The following is an 8,855-nucleotide window of genomic DNA, read 5'->3' as shown; positions in this document are numbered from 1 at the left end:
TGGGTTTAGCTTAAGAAAAACTTTTCTAGGCCTACATGTTCGCGAAGAATATTTAGTTTTTTAGGATAAAAACACGGAACGTAAGTTCGTGGTTAATTATCCAGTTAAAATCTTGGAAAGTTATAATCTTGGAAAGTTTGATGATAATTATCTTGTTTACACGAAACGGTCTGCAAGTTCTTTGAGAATTATCGAATTTTAATTTTGGAAAAACCTAATTTTATTTTTGGAAAAACACGGAACGGTCTGCAAATTCATGGAGAATTATCTAGTTCAAATTTTCGAAACGGAACAGTTTGCAATTCGTAGAAAATTATCTAGTTAAAATTTTGGAAAACATGGAGTGATCTGTAAGTTCGTGGAGAGTTACCTAGATCTACAAGTTCGTTGATTATTATCTCGTTTACATGCAAGTTTGTTGACAATTATCTAATTTATTTTTTTGGAAAAACACGTAACGATCTGTAAGATTGTAGCCACATTGTCACGTAGTTGTTTCACCAGAATGAAAACGAATTTACAGGTGTTTTAGATGAGATTATGTAAATTATTTCTTACTTAGCTTTGTTGTCATCAGGATTCACAGCTTCTCCAAATTGTCCAATAACCTTGTTTCGATCCACAGCAGCTACTTTACAACTTCTAACCCCGGTTGGGATCTTGTTATTAACTAGGATGACGTCATCATCACATGTTACTGTATAGACCAACGTCAGTGTGAAAATCACCGCCTGAACAAAACAAATTGTAGGGTACAAAAATAGATTTTTTTCTTTTTTCTTTTTTTTTAAACATATCAATCGCGCCATAAGCTAGTTAGGCCTATTATCAGGATAATCATCGTCTATGAAATGAATTTATTTTATTAATACCGTATTGCAATGAAACTCCCAAAATTATTTGATACTACAAACCAATCATTTACTATTATATCATTCTTCATTGCTTTATCAAACGAAAACAATTTAAAAACTTTAAAATTTAAAGAAAAAGTTAAACACTATAATTCGATACAATAATCTGACTAATAAATTAATATTTTTCTTTACTTAAAATACTATCCTACAATAAAAGAAAATGTTAAATAAATGCACAAGAAAGAGAAAAATACAGTATAATACGTACTAAAAGTGTTCTGGTAGACATGCCTGTTACTGAGCGTTCGTTTAAAAAACCCACTGAGATGAACAATTCTCGTAGTATGAAAAAACGTAAAACACTGCGTTCTTTTATAGAAAAAACTCGTGTAAAAAACTATTTGTAAGACACTTGCTTGGAATTAACTGAAGAACACTTAAGATAAGAGATCCCGTTAATTATTTAGTATCTTGGATTTGGTGTTAACATCTGGCTTAACTTGGAATATTTTCTAGTTAAATCTTTATAATCTCATTGTTCAATGAAATATGTAATAATAACATAAACATCTTTGCATATCGAATCGATATTACAGTTATTTTATCATCTTTTTGCGCTTGCAGCAAGGAGAATTTACTAGCACGCCTTAAGCCGATTTTCCACTAGGCGAAATTTTTTTCACGCGAATCGAAAGCGTCAGTTTATACGCATGCGTAGAGAGAGATATGGAAGATGGAAACATGAATACGCATGCGTATAAGTTGACGCTTTCGATTCGCGCGAACAAATTCGCCAAGTGGAAAATCGGCTTTAGATTGTTTAGGCTGGAGTCAGACGTTCTGTCTTTGTCTGACGATATGGTTGCATTTCCGAAAACATTATTTTAAACATGTATGCTGTGTTTTTACTTAAAACTATCAGTAGGCTAGTTTAACTCATCACAGAAATTTTTTCCAATGTATTTCATATTATTTATTAGTACAGTACCGTAATTTTAAGCTATTTGTGCAATCATTTTATGTAAAGCCAACTGCGCAATAAGACTATATCAAAATGAATAAAATATTACTATTTAGCGACTAATGTTGTTTTATGGTTTTTTACCATAGCGCTCATGTTTAACATTTTTTTTGTATGAAAGTGAACAATTTCCTAACATGAGTGAAATATCAAACCGAATGGAGTATTATTGCTATTGACTTGACTCCAAACCGTGAAAAACAAAAGTTTGTCAAGTTTGTAAAACTTTCTCTAAACATTGGCAAACGAAGTTTGCAGACAAAAGTTTGATAAAGTTTATGTTAAGAACTTCTCCTAACAGTGGCAAACTTAAAGGTTGCAAACAGATTAAGTTTGCTATGAAAAACAATTTGTACAATTAAGTAATCTCACTATCTCAACTTTTCCATCTTGTGCCTATTGTTCTTTGTTGAATTAATTTCCGGATTAAAATTATGTCCGGTTATTTTGAAGAGCAATGAGAAGTATAATAATTATTTCAACACTTCCAGATTTCGACTCGGTGGTTTAATTTCTTGATTATGAAGTGGTAGAATATTTTACTATACATCCGTAATTTTAAGTATAATTATCATTTTTGCATAATTAGCAATACAATAATGACTAATATGATTGGAGTTGTTTATTGTTAATTTCCGGATCTTCTTAGATCATAAGAGTCCGGCGCTTCCTTTTATGAATAATTGTTACAAATTGTATTATAAAAAGTATCACTGTAAACACCTAGGTGTTCAAATTGATGAATTACTAGCCTGGAACAAACATGTTGAACTTATTAACAGTTCTACCAGGTTTTATCTATCAAAGAAAATCCTCATATGATACAAAATAAACGAGGCCATATACATGGCTGCAGTCGCGTGCACAAATTTGATTTAGTGTTTTACCAACCAACCGACATAGTGAGCTGTAGAGTCGCGACTAAAAAACGACCTATGTCTAGTAAAGTCCAATACAGAATATAAAAAGAAAAGTTTTTCCTACCATGGAAAAAAAACTTGGAACGAAATTGATATAGGTCTAAACACACAAAAAATGCTCTTTCCCTAAAAAATGCTGGCCTATTAATTTCTTCTTAATTATTAATTTGTGGTAGTGAGTTTCATAACTTGTAGCATTTCTGTTTTAATTTATACCTACTAACTTTAAACTTCTGTTAAATATAAATTTATATACTTTTTTTCTCCTTTCAATGTTTGTTCATACTTTTGATAGTTGTATTTCTTTCATACGGCCTCGTAGAAGAATACATTTTGTTGTGAACGAGCCCCACCCCAACACACACACACACACACAAGCAGGATATCAATATTTCATCATCGTCTTGTATTATCATCAACAAAATTGTCTTTATTTAGTTATTCTCATCGGCTGATAGTGTTGTTTTTTCGATTATCTTGTTTATAGTCTTTTATCATTATCTAATTCGTGCAATCAGCACACAATAAACAGAAGATAGGAAATACATTAAATCGTTAATATTTATTCATCATTACTTGTCAACATTATTAAAATACAAAATATCATTCAGCTGTTAAATAATATAGGAAAAGCAGATAATTAGTAGGCTTGCCTCTCGTTATTTGGAGTCAGTTTTATACTGTTAGTAGGCTTTTATTATTTTTAAAGGTCATTGCCCCGAATACAGCAATTATTAATAATATACAGTTAAACAATACATAAGTATCACAATATTATCATATATGTTGTTATATAATTACAGTATGTTCTATTCCTGGTTATATTGGGCCTGTTTTTAAAATATATTGGTAACAAAAATATCGTTAGAGTGGTAAGTGTAAAATGTCTCTTTGACAGTAATATGATTAGTCAGCATTCTTCAGGCTTTCTATTGGCCCTTTATTTATTTATTAAATTTTAATATTGTTTTTCTTGATTATTTTTAAATTTTTTTTTTTTTTATCACATTTAAGCATTAAATGCTTGATTGTGATTTTTTTTTTTTGAAAACCTCTTAGATAATACAATATATATATATATTGTAAATCGCAGAGATACTGGGTTCAAATATAAATTTTTTCTTTTACAGGATGCATGATTTTTCTATAGAACCAAACGAACACAATTCTACTATGTTTTGTGTTTGTTCTTTGAAATAATAAATTCCTATCTTTTATGTTAAAAACCTTGCTTGATTTACTTTCTTTAACATAGATTTATAATGTGTTATAAAGTGTTACATTGTAAGTCTTTGGCGTTGCAGTGTTTTCAATCAAACAATTCAGTTGATAATTACCGTTCCTCTCGGTGTCTTATCATCATGTTGACCGCGCCAGTAATTTCGGACGACGGTTATGAACGCCCCTAAATTATTTTGTAAAGACCTTTAAAACGACGTCGGTAAATTACTGTCATTGTGTTTAGTCTTATGTTCGTTCATCAGTCTGTAGTGACGTTGATGATTGTTTTTATCCAATCACAATCTCCTTTTAAGTTCTTGAAGTAGTTGTGACCAATCAAGTCTCTGTATTCTGTATTACCGTCTCTTGATTCGTTAAAGCGTGGTTCCCACTAGCGACGCAACACAAGGACGTAACGCAACGCAAGTGAATTGACCAATCACAAGCGATGGCTTATTCGCTTGTGATTGCTAAGTGTCTATAACTTCGCTTGTCATTGGTTAAAACGCTTGCGTTGCGTTTACGTCCTTGCGTTACGTTCTAGTGGGAACCAAGCTTAACCAATCATACAATGTACCGTCTTACTTTTAGCCAATCAGAAGTACACACAGGTAAAATAACGCACTGTTAGTGTTAACAAGTAATAAACACATGCATAAACGTAATTTGTAAGTTCTAATTTTATTGTTGGAACATAACTTATAATACCATCCTTCCAACTATATTTTACTGTATAATTATCTATATCATAAATAAAATGTCTCTGTTCCTGAGATCAAAATAATATTATTAATGACATTAAATCCAGAAAAAACCAAAATGATAATGTAGAGTGTTGTGTTTATCAGAAGAAAAAACACAATCTAACAAACCGTATTTTAATCTATTTTCTGAGTAACCATACATAACATAAACGTTTAACTAATAGTAATAGCAAATGAGAGCGCTGGGGCTTAATTATGATGATTATTCATGCTGATTAATATTATTATCTAAACAACACTCTATCCTTTAGTGAGTATAAACGGTTGGCGGGTCTGACATACGCAACAAGAAGGTACTCGGATGTACTGCCATTGTAAAAAGCTAATACCACAGCCGCCGGTACGGTAGACCAACGCCCTGGCAAACCGGTACTTTATGATACATCGACTAGGTGAAGTAATGGGTGAGAGTCCTGTACAAGAACGTCTGAAATGGAAAGAAAAATTACAATTATTATATTTATTATTTATAAACTAAACATATTCTTCTGTAAACAATTGTTTTCGAAAAATACAATTGCATAGTTAGACCTAATATAAATTGTCCTGATACTGGATACATTTATATAGCCCTACAGTACCTAGAATTGCATAATGAATTTGAAGTGACCATACAAACTTACGTTGTGCAGTAGGTAACATGAAAATACTGTCTGTACCAAGATGTCTGTAGCAATCTGACCCAAACACCAGCGGTATTCTGGGCCCAGTAGATACGACGGTACAGACTGCGAGATGGGCATATATCACGATATGTAGGTGCGGGTACAAACACCGCATCTGATCTATAATTTAAAAAAATAAAAACATTAGGTTTAAAGGAAATGGTAATTGTATAAATAATATAAATATATAAAGTTGACCGTTTTAGGCAGTCCTTTATATTACCTAAAAAATGATATGTTTAAGCAATAGTAACGATTGTTAGTCTATAGATATATACAAAAACACTTTACACTCTCCCTGTGAGGGGAGAAGGGGCGGGGTGATGTATGACCGGCAATGTTTTTTTTTCTCTCTTTTGTGGCGTAAATACCACACTTTATTCACATTAATATTATCTTTCATGTCATCACCATAAATCATATTATTTTCATTATTATCAAATTTTTGTTAATTTGATAAAATTCATCAGTAACATTTTTTTCTACTACAATTTTAAAGTAGAAGTTTATTAAGAAGTTAACACAAAGACGATATGCCTAAATAACTGCATCGTTAACTTTTCTGATTCCAAACATCGCTGCGCGGCAATGCTACGTTAAGCCGATTTTCCATTAGGAGAATCTTTTTCTCGCGAATCAAAAGCGTCAGCTTATACGCATGCGTAGGGAGAGATATGGAAGATGGAAACATGAATACGCATGCGTATAAGTTGACGCTTTCGATTCGCGTGAACAAATTCACCAAGTGGAAAATCCGCTTTACGCTACGTTACGTTATGTTTTGTGAGAGAAATGCACACGTTCCTTCATAATATATTTTTGTTCTCACCTTGATTCTGGACCGTCTGGACTGACGTCTTCCTCTGGATTACCATATTTACGTTTAATCGCACTTGCATCCCTGGCATTAGCTATGCAAAGGTTCTTGCTTCCATCTGGTGCCGCGGCCGCAGCATCTACAATGGGTGCGCTGAAATCGCATGTCACTGAATAGACCAACGTCAGTGTGAAAATCACCGCCTGAAAGACATTAAGAGTAGAAAATAGAGTTGTAAAAATATTTAGAAAACATTTAGAAACTTATTTATATCTACTTTACGCCTTTTCTAGTTAAACAACTGTAAAAATATGAGAAGTAATGATTGTAGTGAAATACAATATTTATATTTTGTGGTGAATACAACTTAAACATTATTAAAAAGACACTCTCATCCATTATACGAATTATTATACAAATTATTAATGAACAATCTTGAAGAGTAACTTAGGTACTCAGTAACACTTAGTAGCCTAACACTACCGTCAGGCGCCTTGAGAAGCTAAGGTGGTTCCACCCTGTGAGGCGCCTCTGTGTAATATATTATATATAATATATATTAAAAAAAAAAAAAAAACATTAAAATCTAATTTATTTTTTCCGAAATTCTAAATTTGTATTTCAGTATTTTAAATGTTGCAATATTTGAAATATTTTGTTTTATAAGTTTTAACAAACAATTTTTTGTCATTGCGAAGTATTTCAAATGTATGTAATCTGTCTTGACAAGAAAATATCGTAAATTATTTACAACTACGAGTAATAAAGTCTATGTGGTGTTATAAAAGTAAATCAATAAAAACTCTCTTATTCAAGTTGAGGGTAACAGCTAGCCTAAAATGATGAAATAATTAACTATCAATTTGCTTGTTTAACTAATCGCGAAACAATTAATTAAAATAAAAGAACAAATATTAAGAAAACGTACCAAAAGTGTTCTGGAAGACATATCTGTTGATGAGCGAATTAGTTTTTAAAAAACAAAAGCGCTGAATGAAACAATTCTCGGAGTATAGCAAAACGTGGAAGAACACGATCTTTTATAGAGAAAACTTTCTAAAATCTACTCGTAAAACACTTGCGTTGAATTAATTGAAGTGCTGCACTTATGATAAGAGATCCCCTTGATCATTTAGTACGGATCTGGTGTTAACAGCGGGCTTAACTTGGACCTTTTAAAATATTTCGTAGTTAATTCTTCCATAATATCATAATTAATTAATTATTTTATAACGATAATGACAATCTGTGAACAATTAATGATATACTAATTAATTATTTATAATGTCATTCAGTTATTATTATTATGTTGAATATAAGTTGTACAAAAATACTTTAAGGTTGTGTCTACACTATCAAACTTTATGTGAAAAAAATATGATATGCCCATATGGGCATGATAATGTCATGTCATTAACATATTTGGCACATCATTACCATATTTGGGCTCATCTCACTAGTTTGATAGTGTAGACAGAGCTTAATACCACAAGGTTATAGTAACATTTCAAGATTATCTTACGGGTATAAATGTATTTGTTTTTAATTTTGTACTTTGCCTAATTATTAATTTTCAGTATTTTGACTTTATTCCTCACTATTTAGTAAACTAATTAAAATTAAACATCACCCATCATGGATATATCATGCGTTTTCTAAAACAACATTTTATGTTGTTTATTAGTAGTAGAAGTGGAAAAATCGGAGTTAAAAGGAAAAAACTAAATATATTTCGAAGTTTCACTTGTATAATTCATCAACTCTCTCAACGTTCCATCTTGTGTCTTTTCTTCTTTATTTAAGTTATTCCTGAATTAAAATTAAGTCCGGCTTTGAAGAGGAATGAAGAGTATAATCATTATTTCACTACTTCCCGGTTTTGACTCAGTGGTTTAATTTCTTGATTATTAAGTGGTAGAATATTTAACTCTACATCCGTAATTTTAAGTATAATTATCATTTTTGCATAATTAGCAATACAATAATGACTAATATGATTTGAGTTGTTTATTGTTAATTTCCGGATCTTATTAGATCATAAGAGTCCGGCGCTTCCTTTCATGAATAATTGTTAAAAATTAATGGTATTATCTATTGATTACAACACGAAAAGCTAGCAAGACGTAGGGGCCGGGTTGCGATTTTTCCGCAAATACTTTCTCTATAAATTAATCTTAATCTTAGATCCAGTTAGGGATCAAACCAATTCTATGTGTATCACCTTGTGAAACAAGAGTCGTTCCAAGCCCATTATATTATTTTTAATAATAATAGGGCGATAACGATCGACCATAAACAAAAGAAATCTAAACAAAATGGTTGGTCCTAAAACTATGTTGCCTTTGGTGAAAATAATAACACGTCCAATCAAATGACGTCATGATTAGTAAGAGCAATAATATCGTGATCCAACAATGTTATTTGACGTCATTTGATTTGAAAAATATATATCTTTTATCAAAGACACAATAAATGGTTATCCTATGTATGTATTCATGTGTGCAATCATGTACTCGAATATATGCACTTGTGTGTTTTGTACAGAGACATAGACCTATTGTAGAAAGGAATAGTTAAAATAAAAGAAAAT

This window comes from Antedon mediterranea, chromosome 4 (assembly GCF_964355755.1).
Source record: "Antedon mediterranea chromosome 4, ecAntMedi1.1, whole genome shotgun sequence".
Classification (NCBI taxonomy): domain Eukaryota; kingdom Metazoa; phylum Echinodermata; class Crinoidea; order Comatulida; family Antedonidae; genus Antedon; species Antedon mediterranea.
The sequence above is the reverse complement of the archived record's forward strand: the minus strand, read 5'-3'. Positions refer to the sequence as shown.